We start from the raw sequence: 27,892 nt of genomic DNA on the forward strand, positions 1-27,892 counted from the left end.
TTTCCATTTGTCTAGTAAAACTGCTGATGTGATGGAGGTGTTGAGGATACTGCTGAGTTCTGTGCTGATAGAGTTGGTTTTGAGATTGAGCAGGTGGTGGGGGCATGGGTCAGTGGGTGCCCCGGACTGAATGGATAACATGATGGCAGAGGTGGCTTGAGTGGTGAGCGGTGCCTACGTGGAAATAGTGCTGTTGGTGTGAGATGGGGGTCGAGAGAGCTGAGGTTGGAGATCATGGGTTGGGGGTTGAAGTTGTTGTAGATGGTGGCAGTCTTGCTGTGGAAGTATTCTGGGAGTGTGTTGCAGAGTTCTTCGGAGGGGTGGATGGTGTTCTCTGTGGCTGCTGGGTTGGAGTATTCTTTGACTATTTTGAAAAGTTATTTTGTGCGGATGGATGCCGAGTCAATGCGGGTCAAGATGGCCACTCTCTTGGCCTCCTTGAGCTGTCGGTGGTAGTTGCTGAGGGCTGATTTATGGGCTGTACTATAAGATGGATTCCTGTTTGATCGGCATAGGGTCTTGAATCTGTAGCAGCAGCACTTGGTGGCTCTGAGTTCTGAAGTATACCAGCTGACGTTTGACGAGGTTTTGTCAGTTCTGACTGGTTTCAGCAGGACAACTGAGTCAGTGCATTCTGTGAGCCAGGAGGAGAAGTTCAGGATGGCCTAGTTGAGGTCGGATGAGGCCTTGGCTTTGGACGAGCTGAAGGCCTGCATCCACTGTGATTCAGTACGGTAGTTGGCTCTGTGGTTCTTGGTGGTGGTGTGTTGGACGTTGGTGATGGTGATGGTGAAGTGGACGATGCTGTGGTCAGACCAGGATAGCTCTGTGATGTGGCTGAAACTGACTCTGTCACTGGAGGTATAGAGAAGGTTGAGAGTGTGTCAGGCCATGTGTGTGGGTACGTTCACCAGTTGGATGAGGCCTCTGATGCTCAGGTTCTTAAGATAAGTGGTGGAGTTGGCATTGTTAGGGTCATCGATGTGGAAATTGAGGTCACTGAGTAGAATGTAGTGGTTGGAGTCGATGGCTAGTGGTAAGCTAGTGTTGAGGATAGCATCGCAAAAGGCTGGTCAGGGTCCTGGGGGTCTGTATACGCGGGTGCCTCTTAAGTTAGTTTTGGTTTTGGTTTGTAGTTGGACATTGAGGTGCTCCATGAAGGGTGAGGTATTGATGCTGGTGGCGATGCATCGAATGGTGTTCTTGAATATGATGGCAATGTCCCTGCCGTGCTTGTTGGTGCAGTCTTGATGTATGATCTTGTAGCTGTCAGGTGTTGCGGTGGCAAATTTGGGGTTCAAGGAGAGGTTTAGCCAGGTTTCAGTGATGAAGGCTATGTATGGTGAGAGGAAGGTGATGGTGTCCCAGATTTCCGTGGCAAGTTTGCACAGGGATTGGGCTTTGAGCAAGCTACATTGGAGAGGTTCCGGGCTGGCCTTCTGGGTGGGTGTGGCATGGGGTCCTGGGTGGGGTTGGCAGCTCAGTGCTGCGGGAGAAGCAGCAGTTTCAGCAGGTGAAAGGTACTCTGGTATCACAACCAGAAGTGGTGCAGAAGTTGTTGTTGTGGCTCCCAGAATTCCTGGCTCTTAGCTCCTTGGTGGAGTAGCAGTGTGTAGCTGAAAGGCCAGGATTTTTGGCACTGGGTGTGGTCCAGGTACTGATGGGCATGGACGGGCTTGCCTTTGGTGCACCGGCAATGCACCCGCTGCGTGCACCCATTGAGTGGCTGTCCTGGGTCCTCTACTAAGTAGGCCTTGGGGAGGGCTGGGCGCTGGGTGGCGGGATGCAGGAAACGGTGGGAGGACCGAAATGGGGAAGGGCTGAGTTTCACAGGGGAAGCTGGCACAAAAGGACCTGCTCATTTGGGTCATGCTACAGCCTCCATTAAGTAGGTCCTCGATGGAGGGCGGGGAACTAGATGGCGAGAGGTGGGAAAAGGCAGGAAGGGGGAAATTGGGAAGAGAGGAGAATGAGCAGAAAAGGCAAGCAGGCCAACAAAGAAAGCAGAAAAGGGTGAAAACAAAGCAGAAAAACTTGCAGAAAAGATGAGAAAAAGGAGCAGGGAACAAACAGAAAAGAGGGGAAAGAGGTGCAGAAAACAAGCAGAAAAGAGTGAAAACAGAGCAAAAAACTATCAGAATAGAAGAAAAAAGAAGCAGACAAATGAACAGAACCCAGGCAGCAGAGGGTGGCAGTGGGCAAGCTTGACAGGAGACTGTCAACAGGGGAGCTTGCACGAGGACCTATATAATATAATCATGCAATGATCCTAAAGAACGATCCAACTGAGTGGCAAAACAGATATGTTTCAAATCAAAATGTCAGAAGGAAATTGTTCATCAAGAATGATTCAAATTTTAAAATCATGCTCTGAGAAGTGATAGGAAAAATATATGATGATTAAAAATATATGATGATTAATTAACGTATACAAAAGAACCTGGAAAGATGAGCTTCAAATACAGTTTTATTGCAGTGCTCCCAACTGTGTTACACACCCTCATTTAATAGATCGGGTCACTTAAAAAAGAAGCTCAGCTACTCTTTAATCAGAAGCATATAATATCCCAAATATATGTGGTATCAGTAACTAAAAACCAAAAATCAAAAACAGTAGCAAAAATACAACCACAACAACAGTAGGGCAATAGTCAGTGTAAGTATAAGAACCCTACACTACTAACTCTGGATTTCAGTAACATTCTTATGAGGCCCATCCATATGGCCAGAATGATCCAAACCAGTTGATTGATTTAAAGGGGTCAGAGCCTTGTAATCACAAACACAAAAACAAGTGGGAGGAAACAGAACTAATAGCAGATCCCTGCCTGGTGACTGCTACCGGATTTGCAGTGGGAAAGTGAGCATGAATAATAACTAAATCAACCTGGTTGGTAAACAAAGGGAAATGTATCAAATTAAAAGGGGAAAGAGAGAGAAAAACGCCCTCATTATAACATTGGCAGTAAAAACCGCCTACCGCCATGGTGACAGCTGCCAAAAGACCGTCGCCGCGGCTACGAGCCGTCCACCATATTATGACCACAGCTGGATCCGCCAGAGGCGCGGCGACGGTCTTTTGGCAGCTGTCACCATGGCGGTAGGCGGTTTTTACTGCCAATGTTATAATGAGGGCGTTTTTCTCTCTCTTTCCCCTTTTAATTTGATACATTTCCCTTTGTTTACCAACCAGGTTGGTGCTGCCTAATTAACAACTGAGTGCAATGCTTTCCTGCATCTGTCTCTAATCAGCAGAGCAGAAAGCAAAGTTCTCAAACAGATCTTGTCCTCTTCTCACACTATGAAGAGCACATTAGGAGTGATCCTGAGCCCACAGACGCAAATCCATTGGTAGCCAACCTTTGAATGGTACTTGATACCCTTAATGGATGTAGACCACGTGCACAGCTCCATCTTTCCCTATAAACAGCACAGGTGCTCATTTCCATCCAGGAGGAAAGCGCAAGCACATACACCTCTGACAATCCATAATACCCCACAGAGACAAGCCGCGGCGGCCCTTCCTTTAGGGCGAAGGGGCACAACCACCCACCTTTTGCTCCTCATGAAGAGTGTCTATCAAGCTGAGCAAAGGTCAGCCTGACAGACACTCTTTATGTTCAGATCAGGCAGCCAGGAGCGAGACATCCATGATTTGCACAGACTCCTGGCTGCCTGAGCTGAATTTTGCTGGGCGGAAGAGGTCACAGCTCCTATGGGTGTGACCTCTTCAGCTCTGCAAAGGTGCCTTGAGGCCCTTCGCCTTGGTGACGAGAAGCGTCACTGATTGACTTTGAACTGGGCACTACAGGATTAAGCCCTGAAGTGCCTAGGGTGAGTGTCAATCAGTGCCACCTCGTCACAGAGTGGGGAGGGGTCAGAAGTCTTGCTGACCCCATCCCACTCTGTGACGAAGTTGGGACTGCTGCCTTCCCACATTGGCTGACTTAAGGTCAGCCAGAGAGGGAAGGCAGCAGTCCCAACCCTCCTGGGGCCTCAGAGCTGAAGGTAAGTGTGTGTGTTTTTTTTTAAAGAATGTTTGGTGCTTGTGTGTATGTTTGAATGTTGATGAGTGTTGTGAAAGGATGTGCGTGCACGTGTGGATGAATAAGTGTGAGTGTGAGAATCTCTATTGTGACCATAATAGAAAGACTACCTTTAAAGCACTTTGAGTGAAGAATCTGTACTTTTGAGTAAGACTGTCCTGTCGTTCTACATATGCTTTTTTCTTCTCTGACTTGCCTGTAAAGCACTCCGAGAAAGACTACATGTTTTGCAACACACTGGAAGTGGGTTTTGTAAGTCTTCATGAAAAGGGTGTAACACATACGAAGGCAAAGCTGCACATTCACATGGGGTATTCCTTACACCTGTTTGCCTTAATTATGAAATGTTTCGACTTTCTCAGGCCTGGTTTGAGCATGTCAGAATTACCAAGTGTAAGCTTATGGTTTTCGATGAAAAATACTGATTTATATCTGTTTTTTAACCCTACTACCTAAGAATATTTTGTGTGTTATGTAAATTACGCATTTTTAAGATTATTGCATTTTTCAACAATCAATTTTCTTGACATTTAAAATATTTCTCCATTATATCGCGTCCTAAAGTCCCCTGCGGAAATGTAGATAATCGTTGCACTTCCCGAAACTCAGGGACCTTTTAGGTTAGCTATCGTTCTGAAAATATGGGAAATGAATTTACATATGTTTGTTAAATAAACCATGCTGCTAGCCTTCAGGTTTTAACAGCGCAATTTAAAAAACTAAATAATTGAAAGAATACATCGCTCCCTTGCACTAACATTCTTTTTGTGAGCTTTCCAATGAGTTGTGGTCTTACAATGCCTCTCAGCATTTTTGCTGCAGATTCCTAACTTCTGTAGAGAAGCACCGTCACCCAGAGGAAACTTTCATGCATACAGTGCCATCCCGTCTATTTATAGGGGTGGGTGAGCTGCGCGCCGGTAAACTCCGGTCCGCTCCACTGGTGGAGTGTTTTTCCTGAACTCCGCTTGGACCGAGGAGTGCCAAAACTAAGTGAACTTCACCAGTGGAGTGGAGTTCACCACCCACCCCTCCATTTCGCACCTGCAGATATTATGTGCCCTTTTCTGATAGTCACGTTTCCACTGTAAAACTTTAGGACCTACAATCATGCACTTGGATTCCATTGTACATATTGTTGTCAATCATCAGTTGCACCTGCTGCCTGTTAAGCCATGTCCATTTGTATGTAACACGTGACTCTTCCCCGGTTCTTTTGGAAGCCCCCACATGAGACACATGACCTTCTGGAGCCCTCTTGGCTTCCTGTATAAATAGTCCCTTTGAACTTGCATGGGAGATTGGCTTCATACCTGTATCCAGACCCACACAAATCTCCATCAAGTCCTGCATAAGCAGCTTCCCTGCACTCACCTCCAAGTTGCCTGAATCTACCGTGCTCCTGTTTAGTGAAAGCTTCATCCCTGCACTCATCTCCCAAGTTACCCCAGACCATCCTCACTTCATTTCTGCACAAACATTTTTCTGCACCATCAGCCAAGTCACCACCTGAAATTCCAGTTTTCCCGTTCCTTTACAAAGACTCTGATATCATGACTCCTGAGACCCCTGTGTCTCTCCTCCATGAGCAACGATTCCACCTCTTCTCTAGCTTCTAGCAAAAATCCAACTGCTGCCTCCAAACTCCTTCAAAGTATTTCTCAGGATAGGTACTTACCCTCCTGGTTAGTGTGCATTAATGTTCAGTAGTCATTGCAGGCCTGTCTGTTATCTCCTTGATTCTGCCTCTGGACTCTTTCTCCAAGTCTTGGTTTTCCGAACTGTGTTGCCCATGGACTGGAGACTGTCTCCTGAATCAACCCATATCTCCAATTTCTTTATTTAATGTAGTTGTGTTTTCTGGCATAACTTGGGAGTTTTTTCGACTCCAACCTTGAGTGTTATTGTGTTTTTTAGTATATCTTGGGAGTGCCAGGACTCCACTTGAGTATCAACAGTATCCGTGTTTCTAGATTGCCTTGGAAGTGTCTCTTAACTCCAATCCATGTACCTAACACAACCAACGAAATTTCCGTGATTCCAACCTTGTGTCATGAAATAACCTGTTTCTTATTTTGTTGTGTTTGCACATGCAAGTCGAAGTACAGACTATAATCCTGGAAGTGTTGATAACTCCAACCTTGTATCAAGAACATGTATTCATGTGAATGTACACAACAAGTCCTGACCTATGTGTAGAGCACAACCTTGGGAAAGCTTGTATCCCAACTTTCTGTCCCGTCAAGTCTTGTTTCAAGTTCAGATAGTTCTGAATGTAATCCAATTCCGAGAGTAACCTGGACTCCTACCTCCCTGGAGAGTTGTTTAACTTGCAACCTATGTGCCCAGAGTAACCTGGTTTTCCATTTCCGTGTGAATGTCTGTTTTCAAAATATGTACTGAAAAGCAAAGCAAAGCCACAGTCTTTCTAGTGGGTGGTTTGCCCATTGCTTGGTCCTGGGGAGTGCAAGGCCACAGTCTCTCTAGTGGATGGCTTCTCCACTGGTTCTGGAGGGGGCATTGTGCCCAGTGTGCTTCATCCTGGGAAGGATGGGGTTAGTGGATGGCTTGTCCACTGGTTCTGGAGGGGGCATTGTGCCCAGTGTGCTTCATCCTGGAAAGGATGGGTTGAGTGGATGGCTTCTTCCACTGGTTCTGGAGGGGGCATTGTGTCCAGTGTGCTTCATCCTGGGAAAGGTGGGGTGAGTGGATGGCTTCTCCACTGGTTCTGGAGGGGGCATTGTGCCTGCTGTGCTTCATCCTGGGAAGGATGGGGTGAGTGGATGGCTTCTTCCACTGGTTCTGGAGGGGGCATTGTGCCCTGTGATGCAGATCTTGGGGGTGCAAGGTCACAGTCTCTCAGACCTACTGGATTTGCAGGGGCCAGGATGCACAACAGCCCATGGAGGCAGGACTACTCACTGTCCGCTGGTGGTGATGACTGCTCAGTGAGTGGTGCTGGTAGTGTTGCTGGTGGCGGTGCTGGCAGTGGTGGGGGGAGGCTCCAACCCATCCCCTGCAGCTTCGGACGGCTGCCCACTGGGGCTGCTGCTGCTGGCAGTGGTGCTTGTGGCGGTGCTGGCGGTGGTGCTGGTGGCGGTGATGGCAGTGGTGGGGGGAGGCTCCAGCCAATCCCCTGCAGCCTCGGATGGCTGAACAACCATGGTTGGTGGTGGGGGCTCCGAATGAGTCCCAGCACCAGGCCTCCTGTCCTTCCTGCCTGCTGGTGCAGACCCCTTGCCCTTCCTGTCAGCAGCTGGTGGTGCCTCCTTGCCCTTCCTTGCTGCCTGGTGCCCGGGATCCTCTCCCAACTGCAGCAGCTGTCGACACTACTGTGTCCCTGGACTAGGTGGCTGAGGTGCTTGCCCGGATTTTCTTCACCCTTGGCTGATGTGAAGGACGGGGGGGTAGGGAAGAGGTCAATGGTGGAGTGGAAACGCTTCTTAAGGACATTGGGGTGGGAAGAGGGTGAAGGTTTGGGAGTAGAGGAAGAGGAAGTGGTTGTAGGAGGTGTCTGTCTGCTGTGTTAGGGTGCAAGTGCATGGGCTGGATCCTGTTGTGAGGTGGATGGCTGTTGGATGTCTTAGTGCTTGCGTTTGGGTACCTTGGGATGAGGGGGCACAGATACAGTGGGAGAGGACACAGGGGACGTGTGCATGGAAGTGGGGGTGGTGACTGCCAGTGAGGGGCATGTAGTGATAGGCGTGATGGTGGTAGTGGATGAGGATGTAGTGTATGCAGGTGTGAGTGTAGACGCTACTGGGAGGGAGGTGGACAATGAGGAGGAGGGGGACACAGTGGAGGCAGTGGATGTTGGTATGTCTGCATCTGGATGGTGTTTGTGTGAGTGCCTGTGTGAGGACGTGTGGTGCTTGTGTTTGCCTGAACCACTCCTGTGTGTTGTCCTGGGTGCATGCTGGTCTGCCTGTGTTCTTGGGATAGGTTGGGGTTGAGGGGAATGGGATTGGGCAGAGGAGGTTGGAGGAGGGAGGCTTGAAACAGGGACAATGGCTGCCACCAGGGAGGAGGCCAGAGGCTGGATTGATCTCTGTTGGGCCGCCATGCCAGAGTGAATGCCCTCCAGGAATGCATTTGTTTGTTGCAAATGGGCTGCCAGCCCCTGGACGGCATTCACAATGGTTGACTGCCCAACAGAGATAGATTGCAGGAGGTCAATAGCCTCCTCACTCAGGGCAGCAGGGCTACCTGGGGCAGTCCGCGAGGTGCCTGGGGTGAAGAAGATGCCCACCCTCCTGGCTGAGCGGGCACAGGAAATATGTTGAGGGGCTGCTGGGAGGGCGGTGCTGGTACAGGGGTAGCAGCTGTACTTGTAGTTGGGGTGGGCACAGAGGTGTCCGCCACTACCAGGGAGCTTCCATCGGAGGAGGTATCACTGTCAGAACTCTCCCCTCCAGTCGCCGCCGTGGTGCTCTCCTCGCCCTCTGCCCCACTGGTGCCCTCATCATCGGTGGATTCGGCCACCTGGGCCCTGTGGGATGCAGCTCTCCCCGTCGCCAGTGCCTCTGCTCCTCTGCCAGATGATGCTAATGCACATAAGGACAGGGTGACAAAACAAAAAGGGGGGGACGAGACAAAGGATACCCTTGGTCAATGGGGCAACAACACCACCGTTGGGGTACACAACACATTCACACACAGGGAACAGCCCTACACACTAGGCAATGCACTATCAGTCACAATGCAAGTCACCAGCCCATGGACAGGGATACCTAAGGCCAATTGCAGCATATCAGAGACCCACAGGCCCCTGCCCAGTAGTGGAAGCATGCTAGCTTGTTTGGAGGCAGTTGACATCAGACCCTGCCCAACATGGGCCATACCCTGCACTGGCTGGCCTGGCCTAGGGGCACCCAAAGGCCCACATCCCTCACCCGGATGCCACCCCACCACACCCAAGTAGTATATTGGGGCACTCTCCCCCTTGTGGCTGCTTTGATGCCCCCAAGCACCTGTCCAGCTCCGGATAGGCCACCGCCAGTATGCTGGCCATCAGGGGGTTCAGGGTTCGACGGGCATTCCTTCCTCGTTGGGAGGCCATCCCCAGCTGGGCCTCCGCCATCTTCCATGCCCAACATCTTGCGACAGTGGATGCTCCGCCTGCCTAGACCCCCAGGGTCCACACACCTTTGGTGATGGCACGCCATACACCCATTTTTTGATGGGGCTGACCTGCAGAGAAATACACATAGGAAAAGGTATCAGTCAGACCGTCCTGCCTATAACACTCACGGCCCACCATAGCCCTCACATCCCCTTACGCACAGACATTACCCACCATACATGCAGCACGCTGCCCAGGGCCCTTACCCCAGACTCCCACTTACACGAGGCCCTCACACACTGCACTCCATGCATTCATGCCCCATTCATCGTGCTCACAGTGTACTCACCTGTTGGTCTGGAGGACCATACAGCATTCGGTACTGGGATCGGACCCCATCCACCAGTCTCTCAAACTCCGCAGCCATGAAGGCAGGGGCCCTTTCCACAGTGACAGGAGCCATGGTCGGTTCCAGACGCAGGTCACAGCAGCACTTGCAGTGTAGGTCCTCTCCTGCTGAAGGTCAGGTAGCAAGTGGGTGAACACTTAGAAAATGGCGGTCACGTCCGCGGCAGTGCGTACCGTCACCGCCGGCGTACATCACCATTGGCCACTGTAACCCATAGGGCACAATGAGATCCAATGAGGATTTGCACAGTGGTTTTCGACCGCTTCCCGCAACGGCGCACAACATCAGTGGAATTACCTGATTTCCACCTGTCCCTCCATACGAGGGGGGCAGACCATGGCACTTCACTGCATCACAGTACACATAGGCACCATTTGGGTCTATACAACAATATTGTGTTACAGACACAACATGCAATGCAGTGTAGTGTTTGGAAATATGGAATACTGACCAGCTACTCACCATTTGCCCCCTAGATTGCAACCTCTGCGGATGAATAGGAGATGGAGACATCCCCCGTGTACAGGCCCCTGGTGGATTTGGCAACAATGGAGGTCAGGCACATTATCCTCACCTATAGACTGGACAGGGCCACAGTCACAGAGCTGCGTTCCCAATTGGAACCTGACCTGATATCTGCAATCCATCAGCCCACCGGGATCTCCTCCTTTTTTGCAAGTCCTATCTGTGCTCCATTTCCTGGCAAGTGGCTCCTTCCAAGTGACAGTGGGCTTGGAGGCAGGAATGTCTCAGCTGATGTTCTCAATAGTGCTGACCAGAGTATTGTCTGCCCTGATTAAACACATGCACAGCTACATAGTTTTCCCCCAGGTGGAGGATTTGGCAACAGTGAAAGCTGATTTCTATGCAATGGGACATATCCTCAACATTATTGGGGCTATTGATGGTACACATATTGCATTTGCCCCCTCCCGGAGAAACAAACAGGTGTTCAGAAATCAAAAGAGCTTTCACTCCATGAATGTGCCGATAGTTTTCCGGCGGACCAGTAAATCTCCCATGTCAATGCAAAGTATCCTGGGTCCGTGCATGATGCCTTTATCCTGAGGAATAGGTGCATCCCATATATGATGGCTCAACTCCAGAGGCACTGGGTGTGGCTAATAGGTGAGCCCTGGTTCCCACCCAGGGGTTGTTGGTGTATGGGTATGGTATGGGCCCTAAGGGTTAGTGTGTGTCTAACAGTTGTCCCTCAATATTTTCAGGTGACTCTTGTTACCCAAACCTCTCATGGCTACTGACCCCTGTAAGGAATCCCAGTACAAGGGCAGAGGAAAGTTACAATGAGGCACATGGGCGAACAAGAATAATAATGGAAAGGACATTCGGCCTCCTGAAGGCCAGGTTTCATTGCCTCCATCTAACAGGTGGAGCCCTGTACTACTCACCCAAGAAGGTGTCCCAGATCATCGTGGCATGCTGTATGTTGCACAACCTTGCCTTACGTCACCAGGTGCCTTTTCTGCAGGAGGATGAGGCTGGAGATATCCGTGTGGCAGCAGCGGACCCTGTTGACAGTGAAGATGAGGAGGCAGAGGATGAGGATGATGACGAGGACAACAGAAGTGCAATAAAACAACAGTACTTCCAATGACACATAGGTAAGACACTATAGGTACACTTTACAATGACAGTTTTGCATTTGACATTGTCAATGGCAGGCTGATTTTTCCTCTTCTATGGCCACTTACTGTACCCTTTGGCATCTCTATTTTCAGATATTTGTGCCCCACTATCGCTCCTGGTGTGCTGACTGCAGCCAACTACAGGTCATTCCTATGTATACATTACTGTACAGTTATATTGCAGTGTTTATAACTCGTTAAACAAATACATGGTTAAATGGTTTGACAGACTCCATATTTGTATTTATTCAAATGGTGTTTATTTAAGTGCTAATGATTAGAGGGGGGTGTGCAATGGGCTGGGGTGATGATGGAGGAAAGTCCAGGATAGAGTCCAGTCTATTTATATCATAAGTGCCTTGTCCAAAGGGGCATAGGAAGGGGAGCAATGGCAGTTCAAGGTGGACAGGGTGACAGAGTGGGACACAAAGGTGACATTTAGGAGAGTCTTATTTCCTGACAGGGGTCTTGGCAATGTTCTCTGGCTTCTGCCTGGATCGCAGGGACCGTTTGTGGGGTGGTTCTCCTTCTGCAGGGGGTGGGGTTCTGGTAGCCTATTGTTCCTGTGGCAAAGCCTCTTGTCCACTAGCGACAGCGGGGGTGGAAGGCTGTTCATCGGTTTGGCTAGTGTCAGGGGCCCGGTGGTGTGCCACTGCCTCCCTCATGGTGTTGGCCATGTCTAACAGCATCCCTGCAATGAAGATCAGGGTGGTGTTGATGTCCTTCAAGTCCTCCCTGATCCCCAGGTACTGTCACTCCTGCAGCCGCTGGGTCTCCTGCAACTTGTCCAGTATCTGGCCCATTGTCTCCTGGGAATGGTGGTTTGCTCCCAGGATGTTGGTGAGTGCTTCTTGGAGAGTCAGTTCCCTTGGCCTGTCCTCCCCTGTCGCATAGCAGTCCTCCCAGCTTCCCTGTTGTCCTGTGCCTCTGTCCCCTGAACCGTGTGCCCACTGACCCCAGGTCGCTGATCGTCCTGTGTTTGTGGGGTGGCCTGGGGTCCCTGTAGTGGTGGATGCACTGTTGATTGATGTGTCCTTGGGACAGAGGTATGGGCCTGCTGGGTAGGTACTGCGCTGGTGTTTCCTGAGGGGGAGGCTCTGTCATGGTATGGGACTGTGCCTGGGTTACCGAATGTCCGGAGATCCCTGTTGGGCCAGGTTGGTCATCCAGATCCAGGCGTCCCGAGCTGCTGTCATCACTGTAGGGCTCTTCTGGGGGTGGACTGGAAGTTGCTGGCACCTCCTCTCCAGTGACGTTGGGTGGGGGACCTGTGGGGATGTAAATGCAGTGCTATTGTTTCTGTGTGTGTCATCTTGTGCATGGGTATTTTGCCCTGTATGGTTGTTATTGCCCTGGCAGCTTTGCCTTGTGTGAGTAGTGATTTTGTGGGCTGGGTGATTCTCTCTAATGTGCATGCTTTCGTGATGTGTGTCCATGGAGGTCTGTGAGGGGTGTCCATGCATTGGTGTTGCATGCAGGGCTTGGTATTGGGATGAGTGGGTTGTGATGGTGGGGTATGTGGGAGGTGGTGAAGTGATAGGAGTGATGGTAAGGGTGGGGGTTTGTGATGGCATGCAGGTGGGGGGGTGATAGTAATAGAGATTTGACTTACCAAAGTCCAGTCCTCCTCCTACTCCTGCCAGGCCCTCAGGATGTATGATTGCCAAGACTTGCTCCTCCCATGTTGTTAGTTGTGGGGGAGGAGATGGGGTCCACTGCCAGTCCTCTGTACAGCTATTTGGTGTCTTGCTGCTGTGGAACTTACCTTCCCCCGTAGGTTGTTCCACCTCTTCCTGATGTCATCCCTTGTTCTGAGGTACTGTCCCACGGCTTTGACCTTGTCCACGATTCTCCGCCATAGCTCCATCTTCCTAGCAATGGACGTCTGCTGCACCTGTGATCCGAATAGCTGTGTCTCTACCTGGATGATTTCATCCACCATGCTCCTCCTCAGAGAACCTGGGGTGTCGTTGCAGTGCCATTTGTGTATTGTGAGTGGTTTGGGTGAGGGTTTTTGGGGTGCTGTGTTGGGGTGTGTGATGTAGGGTGTGTGGATGGTGTATAGGTGATGGTGGTGGGTGTCTGTGGTCTTGTCTGTGGTCTGGCTATCTCTCTTGTGGCACTTGTTTTTATTGGTAAAGGGATGTTGGTAATGTGGGTGTGCGTTTTATAGTGGGGTAGGTGTGTGGGTGTGGTGTGTGTATGTGTGTCAGGTGTGTGTTGTTTGAATTGTCCAAGATGGTGTAGTTTTGTTAGGTTGTGTGTATTTTGAGTGCGGCGGTATGTACCGCCAATAGTTTAGCACCATTGAATGTCCGCCGTGGTGAGTCGTGAGTCATAATGCTGTGGGCGTAGTTCTGTTGGCATAATGGTGTGGGTTTTGCTACCACCAGTTTATCACTGACCTTTGGTCTGGCGAACTTGTGTGTGTTTCTGTATAGTGACGGATTGCTATGTGTGGGTCATAATATGGGTGGCGGTAGTCTGCTACGGCGGCGGTATGTTGGCGGCAGTCAGCATGGCAGTAAGCGGTACTCACTGCAAATGTCATAATGAGGGCCTTGGTCTAAATGTAGGCCAAAAGTCTATTTTTATGACTTTGGGAATTCACAAAGGGCATTTACAAGTACTATCTTTAGGTCTCCACTCGGGGCGTAGATATAGGGGGTCATTACGACCATGGCAGATGGCGGTAATTTGGGGAAAGTTACTGCCAACAGGCTGGCGGTAACTTTTCCCAAATTATGGCATTGGCAGTTTGGCTCAAGCCAAACCACCAATATACCACTCCGTCCGCCAGGGTGGTAACAGCCGCCGGGCTGGAGACTTCGGTCTCCAAACCGGCGGCCATCACAATCCCACCCTCGGGATTATGACCCCGCCTACCGCCATGGTTTTTGAGGCAATCGTACCTCCGCAAAAACCATGGCCTTAGGCACTATCAGTGCCAGGGAACTCTTTCCCTGGCACTGATAGGGTCTCCCCCGGTGCCATCCCCCTCTCCAGAGTCCTCCACCACCCTCCCCCTCCAACTCCCGACCCCCCGACATCCACACGCGCACACATGCATACTCATACACACATACATACCCACATCCACCCATGCACGCACACATACATACCCACACCCCACAACACACACTAACATACATTGCAGCACACACGTATTCACAACACACAACATAAACCTACACTCACATTCATTCATTCATTCACACCTGCATGCATGCATACAAAAACAGACACCCCCACATACAACACCCCCACACACAACACCCCCACACAAGCACACAACACCCCTCTCCTGTCGGAGAACCCGACTTAACTGCTTGCAGGAGGTCCTCCGGCAGGAGACGGGACGCGACGCTGCTGGCAGCAGCAGCGTCCACCAGCAAAACACCACCAGGCCGTATCATGGCTCATGATACGGTAGGTGGTGTTTTCCTGGCGTGGCAGCGCCACCTTACCACCTTCCGCCGCCATGACCATCGACAGAATACTGCCAGCCTTCTGGCGGTATTCCGTCTATGGTCATAATGCAGTTGGCGGCTGTTAGCCACGGCAACGGTATGTTGGCAGCCGTCGCCGTGGCAGTAGGTGGCATTTACCGCCAATGTCATAATGAGGCCCACAGTACTTTAGTCTCAGTCTTATTTTTCACTGAGGGAGTTTCACCTAAACAATGTTCTTACTTCCTACCAGAGCCTTGAATTCATCACACTTACTGTGAGGGTAGAGTACCTGTGCCAGTCCACGTTTAAATTTGCTTTGTTAGCCCTGATAGAATAATGTGGATCATTTGTCTTCAGGCTACCAAGTCTCAACCACTAACTGATTAAAGGTGGCAACATAATACATCTTAATGGCTCTGTTTCAATTTCAACAGCTCACTATCAAGAGAACAAATATGTGACTTCCTATCAAACAACTTACCCAAATTTTCACGGAAAGCAGAAAAGTTATAAAAGAAAGGATTATTTCCTTCACGCATAAGTAAGACAAGACAAACGCTACTTTTGTTTCGTCATCTAGGAAAGTAGTAGATTTATATAGGCATTGCAACTGACACTGATTTAGGAATAACATGTTTTTAAAATAGCCTGTAAATTTCTGTGCAGTAAATGTAGGTGTGAATGGTGTGGGCCTGTATGGGCAGAATCTCACAATGAGGTGATTAGGTTTAAGGATCAGTGGGTTTGTATTCCAGAGGTAGTAGCAGTAGACTGGCCTCCTTTTTCTGCTTCTGTGTAGTAAATCCTATCTCTTGTTCAGCAAGATTAATTCTTGATGTAAGATTTTATTTTCGGATTTCACCAAATTATACTCCTGCTGTACCTTATATGCTACATCTAAGATTTGAGACAAGGTAGTTTTGTAATACATTGTTTAGGTTGGAATGAAAATGTGGGCTACACAATCTCTCAGAACACATCAACCTTTGAAGTCTGGATACAAAGAGAAGTGATGTATGCTTCAACTCTTCCCAGATTCCACCACCAACCATACATGGTATGATTTGTTGATTAGAAGTTGACCTCTGTAAAGGTAAGTGGGATAGAAGAGAAGCCAGAGACACTGTATTTTGTCACTCTGCATGATCGCACAGCTGGACACCATCTTCAACTGGTGGAGAGCTGATATCTAAAGACAAGTGGAAGTATCCACAGTCTATTGATATTGCTACAGCACCTGATTCCTAATATTGTACAACATAATTTCAAATAATCTCTGTATTTCTGATTCTCCAGGGGTTATTTAAACATTGTGTCTTCCTGGAGCTGACACACTATGGGCCACATTCAATAAGGTAAAATTAGACGTTTGGTCTCAAGTTAGACCAAATGTTTACGTTTACGACTTTGGGAATTCACAAAGGGCACTTATGAGTAGTATCTTTAGGTTCGCACTCGGGGAGGATCTCCACTCCAAGTGTGGACCTAAAGAAAGTACTCGTAAATGCCCTTTGTGAATTCCCAAAGTCGTAAACTTAGATGTTTGGTCTACGTTTTTACCTTTGTGAATCTGGTCCACTACTCGTAAGTGCCCTTTGAGAATTCCTAAAGTCTAAACTTAGAGGTTTGGTCTATGTTTAGACCAAACCTCTAAGTTTGCCTTTGTGAATCAGGCCCTTAACTAGCTCTAAAACTGATACGAAGAGTATAGGGGACTGTTATGATTTCTCTCCCTATGGACAACTGTGTTTGGTATTTAGACAGAATATCCGAAACACAAATATTGTGGGACAAATATTATGTCAAAAATATTGAGGGCAAAAATGTTGTGAAGGTAGGTCTGTATAGGTAAAATAATTTTACTATATATAACTCCACATATATGCACCTTGACTATATATTTATCTTCAAGGTATGTAGATGTGGAGCTAAGAATAGGAAATCTATACTTACCTGTTTGCACTTACCTTCTCGATATTTTGGTCCTCGATAATTTTGACACAATATTCTTCCCACAAGATATTTGTGTTTAATTATGTTCAGAGTAACAGGTTCATAAATTGCAACCTAATAAATGTACAATAGTTATATAAAGATTACTTTCACTACCAAAACTGTATACATTAATAATAACATAAAAGAGTCTAAAAATATTAACAAGTTAGTGAAAAGATGAGGATGCGTTTTGCCTCTCACTTATAAACAGTAAATTACACAATTTATGAGTTTATAATCCTCAAGGGATGACTCCGGATTTACAGTTTGCAAGTATATGCCCAAATCCTTAAACACAGTTTTATAGAATACTTCTCTATATCCAGTTTATTTTTTATTCAGCTAGCACTTGACTTCTACTGTGCAGTTTCGATAGAGGAGCCATCACTTTCAAGCAGCATGAGAGCCTTGTGGCCGAATGGGCATTTAAAGTCCTTTACTAAACTCATGTGTCTTCATTTAGTGTGTCCAGTGAAGATGTGAAGCCTCTGTTCAACTGGTGCCAACACCAAGAGGACACTGCCAGCCTTTACTGCCTTTAATTTCTCTCACTGGTAGGCGGTCCTGAGTATTTTGCTGTTGCACAGGTCAAGAGGGAGGAGGTTAGTATAAACCATATGTTATGATACATCCATCGTCCGCATTTACCACATTTATTTACTGTATTTCATGTCTTTTCTGACTTTAGACAATATTTGCTTCACACAATATATGATATGACAAATTGGAAATATCTCCTTTGTGTAATATGGCATATCAAACTCAAAATGGGAATGCATTAGCAAATCATATTTTAGTAGAGGGTGATCACATTAAAGTTTTTTGGAGGAAATTGTTATGATTTAATGTTGTGTAGGGAAATAGTTTGTTATAAAGGCCTTCATTATGAGAGGCCTCTAATAATCTGCATTATTTTTCTTTTCCCATGCTTAGCTTTACAAGGGTCCCTGTAATTTGTAGAAATAATGGGTGTTACAACTTTTGGGGGAATGGCATAGTGAAATCAGACTTATCATGCCACTTCCCACGTGATCTTCTCTGGTACTTCTTCAGAAACTTTGCCCACTGGCAGCAGTTGTAATCTCTGGGTGAAATACCATGGATCTGTAGTGTTCCCACAAATCGTATAATTCAGTCTGTGCCAGTAGCTTCAGTTAGCAGTTCCATATAAATTTACCAGTACTAAAAGAACCATTCAGTTTCTTCCTTGTTATTGAAGTTGATGGCCCAAGTGTGAAGGGGTTTGCCAAAAGTGAGTCCAGTGCTCACTGTGTCATAGGACTCAAGCCGCATCCTACCAAAGAGGCCCATAGAAGTCAAAACTGGTCTGGGTAGCTCGTGTGGCAGTTTAGATGGACTGTTCCCATGTGGTACTTGGTCAGTACTGACCTTCATAATGAGCTAATCTGTCTAGAGTAGCATATTGGGAAAAAAGGCAATAAACTAGAATGCGGCCCCCTTGATCATCGGAGGCTGAGATTCATTTATGCATTCCATCCATCATATTGTTGCTACTGTGTTCTCCTTACTTAGCCAGACCTATTTGTCTTCTCCAACCTCCCTAGGAACAGAATGCGTATGTTACAGTAAACAACACTATCCTGATTTTCAAATATTTTGTGAAAAAATGCCTCAAAGTGCTGTCAAAGCGAATGATAACAGAGTTCAAAGAACAAGTCACTCCTGTTCAGTAGAGCTGCGGTTCCTTTTTTTAACAAAGTAAATAAACACATATTGCAAAAATGGAAAGGTGCATAGCCGTGATATGATTTATTTTCCAGCACATGGTGTCATGCCAGCCCAGAAGTAGAAGCGGAGAAATACCAATGCTTTTGTGCCCTTGTGTCTGGTAGGGAATGTAGACACATTTTTAAAAATGCTATATACTTTAGTGGAAATGCAAGTGCATGACTGTGGAGGTGCTAAAATCATATATTTGTGGCTGGTTGGAGGAGGATGTTGTTCTACTTGGTGTTTTACTAAAAAGAATATTCGCCACCGTCCAGAGATGGGAGTGGCAAGGAGACACAGAGGGGTCAGACAGTTAAAATAATGCAACTCATAGCATATACACTCACATGACTTAGTAAATAAGAAGAATGCTGATTCATAAAATCTGAAACACAAATACTAACATACTACTCAAATCATAACCAGCACCAATCTATTTCTTTCCGGCCCCAGAGTAATCACGTGCCACTCAGATGCAACAATGTTAACATGATACCAACATCACTCACACACAGCCATAGTCAACAACATATATGTCAAATTGCTAGATAGGAATGAGACAAAAAACATGCTATATCAAATGATCCAGCCTACTACCAACAAAACATACTAAAAAGCACCATTTCAGAATATTGCACACTACCATTAACATCAGTTTGCACAAATAATTCTCAGCGTTTTGTCTGGTCTCTCACGTAGACGGAATAGTATGTGTATTTGTAAAGAACACTATCACCCCTGATGGTATCCAGGCTCTGTGCAGGGGTGTGTGCTAGTCCTGCCTATGGTAGGTTGGTTCATCAATAAGCCATGTCTTCAACCTTTTGTAAAATTCAAGAAGAGAGGAGAAAGCTCTGATGTGGATAGGGCCTTCCTTCCACACCAATCAGACTTTTCACACAATACTTGCAGTTGCATCAAAACCCTAGTAATGTCAAAGTTCAGACTGCAGGTGATTTCTACTAACAGGACAATGGGCACTTTGTCTGTCATATTAAGGCGGTTCCCAAGCAACCTTGAATGTCCAGTAGATTGGCTAAGAAGTCAAGACTTCAACCAAATGTGGTGGTCTGAGTCTGAGAATAGACTCAGTATAACATAACAATTACTGCTGCAATAATGTTGAAAAACCACATCAGCCATGGTTACATTTTTATGTGAAAGAACATTACTTCATTTACCAATTTATAAATTGAATTTTCAGTATAGTGAATACAGGAACTGAACAATGCTATCCACACAAACTAATAGCAGCAAGTTACAAGAATGTGCAGATGCATCAGTGTTTTCCAACGTTACACAAATGATGTGTGTTAGGCTTGGCATCATTAGCATGATCTCCCCAAACTTTTTGCCTATACTTCCCAGGTTGCTTCTGTGTGCTGGACTCTGTTTTTGCTGTTTTTGTTTGCTCTGGACACTTTACCACTGTTGACCAGTGCTAAAGTTCCCTGTATAAATGGTATGTGAACATTGGCTTATCCATGATTGGCATATTTGATTTATTAGTAAGTCCCTAGTAAAGTGCACTAACAGTGCCCCTGGCCTGTAAATCAAATGCTACTTGTGGACCTACAGCACTGGTTGTGCCACCCACATTAGTAGCCCTGTAAACATGGCTCAGACCTGACACTGCAGTGTCTGTGAGTGCAGTTTTAAACTGCCAGTTTGACTTGGCAAGTGTACCCACTTGCCAGGCCTAAACCTTCCTTTTTTATACATGTAAGACACCCCTAAGGTAGGCCTTAGGTAGCCCCATGGGCATGGTGCAGTGTATCTTAAAGGTGGGACATGTACCTATGTGTTTTACATGTCCTGACAGTGAAATACTGCCAAATTTGTTTTTCACTGTTGGAAGTCCTATCTCTCTCATAGGTTAACATGGGGGCTGCCTTGAAATATTAATAAAGTACAGATTCCCTTTGGGAGAAGATAGACATGTGGAGTTTGGGGTCTCTGGACTCACAATTTAAGAATACATCTTTTAGTGAAGTTGGTTTTTAGATTGTGCGTTTGAATATGCCACTTTTAGAAAATAGGCATTTTCTAGCTTAAACCATTCTGTGACTTTTCTTGTTTGTGGATTCCCTGTCTGGGTCAGTTTGACAGTTGGGCTGTTTTCACCTCTCCTCCAGACAGTGACATAAAAGGATCTGGGGTGTAGCCTGCATAACCTGATGGGCCATCTGGGCTGAGGGGAGGGGAGGAGTGGTCACTTACACCTGAAAGGGCTATGCATGCCCTCACACAATGCAGTCTCCAGCCCTCTGGTGTGTGTCTGGGGCCTGGCCTGGGCAAAGCAAGGCATCATCTTGAAAACAACAGAGACTTCTCTTTGAAGTAGGCCTACTTCAAAGGCAGAAAGAAGTATAAGAGGAGCACCCAAAAACCCTGAAAATCCGTTTACTTCTGGAACAAAGAGGCACCTCTGCCAAGGAGAAGAGCTGGAGAGCTGGAGGAGCAGTACTGCCCCTTTGCCGTGACTGTTCTTTGCTGGTTTGGCTTGCAGTAGCTGCTTCTGCCTGAGAGAGGACAAAGACTGACTTTTTTGTGACTTCCCACTGGTGAAGAATCTCCAAGGGCTTGAACTGAGCTTGCCTCCTGTTGTTGAAGTGTCTGCCAACACTTGGGCTTTCTGCTGAGAGTCCTGCCTGCCAAGTGGTGGCCTAACCTGTCTTTGGCCCCTTGAAAGGTGCAGCTGGTGGACAGAAATCAATTAAAAGACCGCAGTGCGGAGAAACTTTCGTCACACCATCAGCCTTGCGGTTGATAAACGACGCACCGCCAGCCTTGTGGCTAAAATCAACACTCCACCTGCATCGCGGCTGGGCGATCGACGCAAAGCAGCTGGTGAAATGACGCACATCACCCGCAGCGGCTGCTGTTAATGACGTGAGCCCCCATGCAGCACAATTTCTTGACACCGTGCAACTAGATTTCAACACAACATCGCTGGGCACAGAAAATCAATGCAAAGCCCAGAGTGTCCGTCTGGATCGACGCATCGCTCTCTTGTGGGAGAGAAGAAATGACGCATGCTGACCCGACCGGAGGAGGAACGACGTACTGTCTCGCTTGCGAGAGACAAATCAACGCATTGCTGGCCTTTTCCGATGCACCCTTGCCCGTGCTGCTTTATTTTGACGCTACCCAGGTACCTTTGTGCAATAGCAGTTTTCTCACTGTTTTCTAAGGATTTAAAACTCTTTTTTTTTTTAAATTCATAACCTGACGTGTGTATGTCAGATTTTTTGCATTTTAGTTTATTTTGTTTAGATAAATATTTTCTATTTTTCTAAACTTGTATTGTGTCATTTTGTAGTGGGTTTACTGGGTTTCTGTGAGTGCTGGTACAAATACTTTATACATTGCCTCTGAAGCTAAGCCTGCCTGCTTGTGACCAGCTACCAATTGGGTGAGGAGGGGGTAGCTGAGGGTGATTCTCCTTTACCCTGACTAGAATGAGGGTCCTTGCTTGTACAGGGGGTAACCTGACTGCCAACCAGAGACCCCATTTCTAACAATGTGGTGTTCATAATCGCAGGATACTAATGAATGATGTGCAGTTTGTAATGCAGTTGTCAAAATGAAGATTTGTAATCCTCCTGCCAAGACAGTAAGGCCCTGAATCACAAAGGTAAAAAGATATTACTGTAAAATAAACCTGCTCTTTGTTAGAGGTTAATACATATGGAACAAAGATACCTTACTTCGACTTCTTGCTTGGGGTTTGTCAGCACTCTGAAAATTAATGTATTGCAACCCCAGAATCCTTCCAGCACTGGGCCAATTCCTCCTTTTTCAAGGGAGCTAGGTTTCGGCTCTGAAGGACGTCTACAGGGAAAATCTCTTAATCACGCTATGCCTACAAAAAACTGAGGGGCATATTTATACTCTGTGTCTGCCGAATTTGTGTCATTTGTTAATCAAATTTGGCACAAACCTAACTCCATATTTATATATGATGCAAACTCCAATATTTTGACGTTAGACGTGTCCATCGTCAAAATAAAGGAGTTTGCACCATTGTTTAGATGCGTGAACCTACCTTGCGCCAATGAAATGCAAAGGACGCGTTCCCATCTAAAAAATGGTGCTATCCTCGTAGCCCCATATTTATCCCCCCATGCTAAAATGACTCACGGGTGGGAGGAGGGGTTAAATAATGGCGCAAAGCTTGCTTTGCACCATTATATAACCCCTGGGTCAGACCAGGCGTTAGGGGACCTGTGGACCTGTTAAACACCATGGAATGGGTCCACAGGTGCCCTCCCCAAGCCCCATGAACACCCACATCAGAGGGACACTAGAGGATGGGGGACCCCATCCCAGGTAAGTAGGGTAAGTATTGGTATTTTTTTGGTGAGAGGCATTTTTTTTGCCTCTAACTAGGCTAGCGTCATTTTCTGACACACAACCCCCTTCTTCCCTACCGCCACCCCCACCCAGCTAGCATCTTTCTTGAAGACGCTAGCCCAAGTTAAGCACCTACTTCTGCTGCTGGCATTGTTAAATGATGCAAGCCAGCACTCAGCTTTTTGCTGCAAAACTTCATTAACGCAGTTTTGCGGTAAAAAGCATATGTCTATGTCCTTGTGTAATGTAACTAGTGTTCATATAAAGTGCTTCAGTGTTGAGTTTGCACTATATAAAACTGCAAAAAATAGAGATGCGGGCAACTGGATGAGCTTACGAGCACAAGGGCATGTACTGTTGCCACACAGGACCATTTAAAGCTTTGTGGATATGTACACGTCATGCAAGACACCTGGATGCTGGCCCCTTTCCTCTTCTGGTTAGGCCAACAGGACTCTCAAGAATCACCCAGGGATACTTATTTCAACTTTCAGCATGCTAACCAGATAGAATGGTGGTTTGCTCATACACATGCCAATGCCAGGTGGAGGCCTCTGTACACACGAAAATGAACAATACAAAATTTAGCACAGGACAGGACCCACAATTCACCTCTGCCGAACCTGTAGAAAGATGAGCCTTGGGCAACTTCAGCAGGGCAGCAGGCTTGGCCATAGAAATCAGGATAGGGAGCATCACTATAGGGTCTACAAAGATTTGAGTGGCTGCTGGTGTAAACCAAGATGAAGTGGTTCTTAAGCATAGATTCATAGTGATTGACAATGCTGCAGTGCCCATTTCCAATACATCATAACCATTCCGTTTGAAGCAGATATTACATTATGAGATTGGCACTTACATGATACCAGCAAGCCAAATACTCGAGGGGTCTTCTGTGACAGGAACACTTCTGTATTCCATTCACAAACTACCTCGATAACAAAAAACGTCCGAAGTGGGCATGTGCATGTTGGTTTTCTTTTGGAAGTTGCCATCTTCCATCTTACTTTGACTCTTTCACTTCTCACTGTTGATGGGTTTGTACAATCACCAAAGTGATTCCTCTATTGACTATGGAGGCTATTAATATTGTGGTACAAGAATGTTGAGGACAAAATATCTGCTAAAGAAATGTAGATGTTTTCAAATATTTATGTTCATAAAAAAAAGAAATGTCGAGTTTCCATTTTTACCTGAGGTGCAGATGCCTAGGCTCTGCCCCACACTTACCTGGACTGGTCCTCTGATCAGTTAAGGCCATTTCAGACTGACTCCTTTTCCTCTAGGATGACGCCTAGCTCCTTCAGCTCTCTCTGTTCCTCTACTCCCACTTTTCATTGATGTTTTCTTCTCTGTTGCTCTGATCTCTGTTTTCACCCCTGTGACCTGTCAACTTTGTGTCTCTCACTTTTGTGCTCCTTTGTGCTCTTTTGTGCTTTTCTGTGCCCTTTAGTGCTGTCTCGTGCACTTTTTGTGCTGTTCTTTAGTCTTTTGTCCTTTTTTGTGCTATTCTTTGCTCCCTGGTGCTATTTTGTGCTACTTTGTGCTATCCTTTGTTCTTTTGTGTTATGTTGTGCTATTCCTTGCTCATTCGTGCTACATTGTGATATATTCTGCTCTTCTTTTGACATTATTTGCTCTTTTGGGCCATTCCATGCTATTTGTTGCTATTCTTTGCACCATGTTCTTCTGTTTTGGGCTTTTTGTGCTTTTGCGCCTAATCCTTTGCTTTTACCAGAGCTACTGGCATCAGCTCAACTTCCTGTGATTTTAAGAAAATCACTTAATCTCCCCGTGCCTAAAAAATGAGTGTGTTCTTGTGTAGTATGACTAGTGCTCATGTAAAGTGCCCCAATAACTCCGGTCGCATTTGCACTATAGAAAACTCTAACAAATAGTAAAATGGATGGTGGAAAAGTAGCATTCTAGTGCATTCATGAAGGACACAATCTCAACAAGTTGGTAATTAACATTTTGAACAGTAAGTATTGAATGTCAATATTTTTTTCTTTAGAACCAACTGTATTTGCAATGGCATTGGTATTCACTTTGAATCAACACGTTCTAAAATAGTTCCACATAATGTGCTGCCTAATTTGCCATAAATGCATAGTTTGGAAAATAACTTTAACACAAAGTTTGATTTTTTCTTGATGCAAATGTTTGTCAACTTTGTCACATAATTTCTTCCTCCAATGTTGCATGATTCCATTGGCTCAACTTGTGGAGCATCAAGATCTAACTTATCCCTAGAGCACATCACCCACAAATCACAAGACACACAACTGCCTGTGCGCCTCAAGCATTCACTTCAGCAGCAAAATAACGTATCCTGTGCTTATGGTATGTGTACAGCTCTACCAGTGCACCTTATCTGTTCGCCTTATCTGTTCACTATACCAATAGAGCTTTGACAGGGAACACACCGTGTTCTGCCAGTGCAACAGCAACACCCTTCTTATTCTGTCACTGACAAACTCACAACTCTGCTAGTGCACCTCACCTCTCTTCAGCTGCCGCACCACCCCTGCTGCTTCACCAGAGTAAATATACAAAGCTCTGCCAATGCACCTCAGTCCTCCCATGCCAGGGGCATAACAAATAACTGTGTTTCCTCTGCAAACGGCGGGATGGGTCACAGACCTGGGCTCTTGGTCTTTGGGGTGGAGGGAACTCAGCCACCTATCATCTTCACCTAGAAACTCTCCCTGGGTGTGGTGGACATACACATACTTTGCAGGGTGCAGGTTCTCATGTTGTATTGTATCATTTAGTAAAGTGGAGCTTTGCAGGTGCATTTCAACCCTTGACCAGAATCACTTACTCCTATTACGCTAGTGGGAAGTGCAAAGATCTATAAATGCACAAGGAAGATGGTACCTTAAGCAGAAATGTTATGTGAGCAGTTCCACATTAAGGGGGTCATTCTGACCTCTGCAGGCGGCGGAAGCCGCCCGCCTGGCGGGAACCGCCAGAAGACCGTACCGCGGTCGAAAGACCGCGGCGGTCATTCTGAGTTTCCCGCTGGGCTGGCGGGCGACCGCCAGAAGGCCGCCCGCCAGCCCAGCGGGAAACCCCCTTCCATGAGGATGCTGGCTCCGAATGGAGCCGGCGGAGTGGAAGGAGTGCGACGGGTGCAGTTGCACCCGTCGCGATTTTCAGTGTCTGCTTGGCAGACACAAAAAATCTTGGTGGGGCCCTGTTAGGGGGCCCCACGACACCCGTTACTGCCAGCCAGGTTCTGGCGGTCAAAACCGCCAGAGCCAGGCTGGCGGTAAGGGGGTCGGAATCCCCATGGCGGCGCTGCCTTCAGCGCCGCCATGGAGGATTCCCTTGGGCAGCGGGAAACCGGCGGGACACCGCCGGTTTCCGGTTTCTGACCGCGGCTGTACCACCGCGGTCAGAATGCCCATGGGAGCACCGCCAGCCTGTTGGCGGTGCTCCCGCGGTCGTTGGCCCTGGCGGTCCATGACCGCCAGGGTCAGAATGACCCCCTAAGTCTGAAATACGTGAGGCACCTAGAAGAGAAAGTGATGGCATGAGGTATCGTGTGCTGCGTTCTTTTTTTTATTTCTAAAACATTCATTTCTTCTTTCAATAAAATCTGGATTTTTATAGGGTCAACTAACAAATACTATATTATTTCGACAGGGCTTGCTTTATTTACGTTGTAATTGAACTCTTGTCTTCTAGCAGATTTGTGGTGCGAGGCAAAATCAGCCCCAGCTGTACAGGCCCTCTAAGGCCCTGATTTATTGCGAAATTGGCAGATAATTTCACAAACGGTCAGTGCACCTTAGCGGTTGAAACAAAACTGCTGAACAATGTTTATATTTTATTTTCCTCCACTAACTGTAGTAGGATGTATACAATAAGGGCTTAATTAAGTAGTTTGCCTTACTCCTGCTTATTCAAGGAACAATGGGCCAGATGTAGGAAACTAGCAAATTGCGACTTGCAATTTGCGAGTCCGTGCGACTCGCAAATTGCAAGTCGCAATTTGCTAAGCAGAAAGGTGTCTCAGACACCTTCTGCGAGTCGCTATGGGGTCGCAAAGACCCACCTCATTAATATTAATGAGGTAGGTCGCAATTTGCGCCCCCATAGCGACTCTGGGCACTCACGGGGTTGGAGGCCTGCTGGGAACAGCAGACCTCCATGTCCGTGACTGCTTTTAAATAAAGCAGTTTTTTTTTTTCCAAGTGTAGCCCGTTTTCCTTAAAGGAAAACGAGCTGCACTTAGAAAAAAAAACCGAAACCTTTAGTTTCGGATTTTTTCAGGGCAGGTAGTGGTCCCTTGGACCACTGCCTGCTCTGAAAAAATAATTTTGGGTCCAGTCACAAAGGGGAAGGGGTCCCATGGGGACCCCTTCCCGTTTGCGAGTGGGTTACCATCCACTTCAAGTGGATGGTAACTGCGACTCCATTTGCGACTGCGTACGCGGTCACAAATGGAATTGCATACCACTGCGACTCGCAAATAGGAAGGGAACACCCCTTCCTATTTGCGACTCGGAAATGCATTTTGCGAGCCGGTTCCGACTCGCAAAATGCATTTCTGCATAGCAAACACGCATTTGCGAGTCACAAACGGCGATTTTCGCCGTTTGCGAGTCGCAAACAGTTTGCTACATCTGGCCCAATGTTTCTAAGATTGTAGCAGCTCACACGTTTCACTTTTCTTATGCAACTAGGTCAGTACTTAAGGGCGAAAGATACGCATCAAGGGCATAATCTACTGCTTCTTGACTCTGACATCATTGATCTTCGTATGTTCACTCACCAAATCCTTTTATGATAATCACAGAGCGCTATAAAGCCACTATGAACTCTTCTAAAACAGTTTTCAAATAATAAAAATAATCAGTTACTTCTGGTGTTTGCATTGCAGACATTTTCAACATATACACATATCCACCTTCCAAATAATGACCACACCTCTCAAAACCATTATCAGGCAATTCATCCAGCTCTGACTGCCCCAAAGCAGCAGGAGAAGAGCTTTAAAGTCTTTGAAGCAATGGCGCTGTGGTGAGAAGTTTGATAAAGTTAATGGCCAGTTCGCACTTGGTGTGATCATTGTTCTCCTTTGAATCCGTTTGCAGTGCATTCTCAGACTATTCATGCGTGGCAAAAAGACAGAGGCTGCATGGGCACCCAATCAGGGGGGAACACAGCACACTGGACTCAATCTT

The sequence above is a fragment of the Pleurodeles waltl genome, chromosome 9, assembly GCF_031143425.1.
Source record: "Pleurodeles waltl isolate 20211129_DDA chromosome 9, aPleWal1.hap1.20221129, whole genome shotgun sequence".
In the NCBI taxonomy this organism is placed as follows: domain Eukaryota; kingdom Metazoa; phylum Chordata; class Amphibia; order Caudata; family Salamandridae; genus Pleurodeles; species Pleurodeles waltl.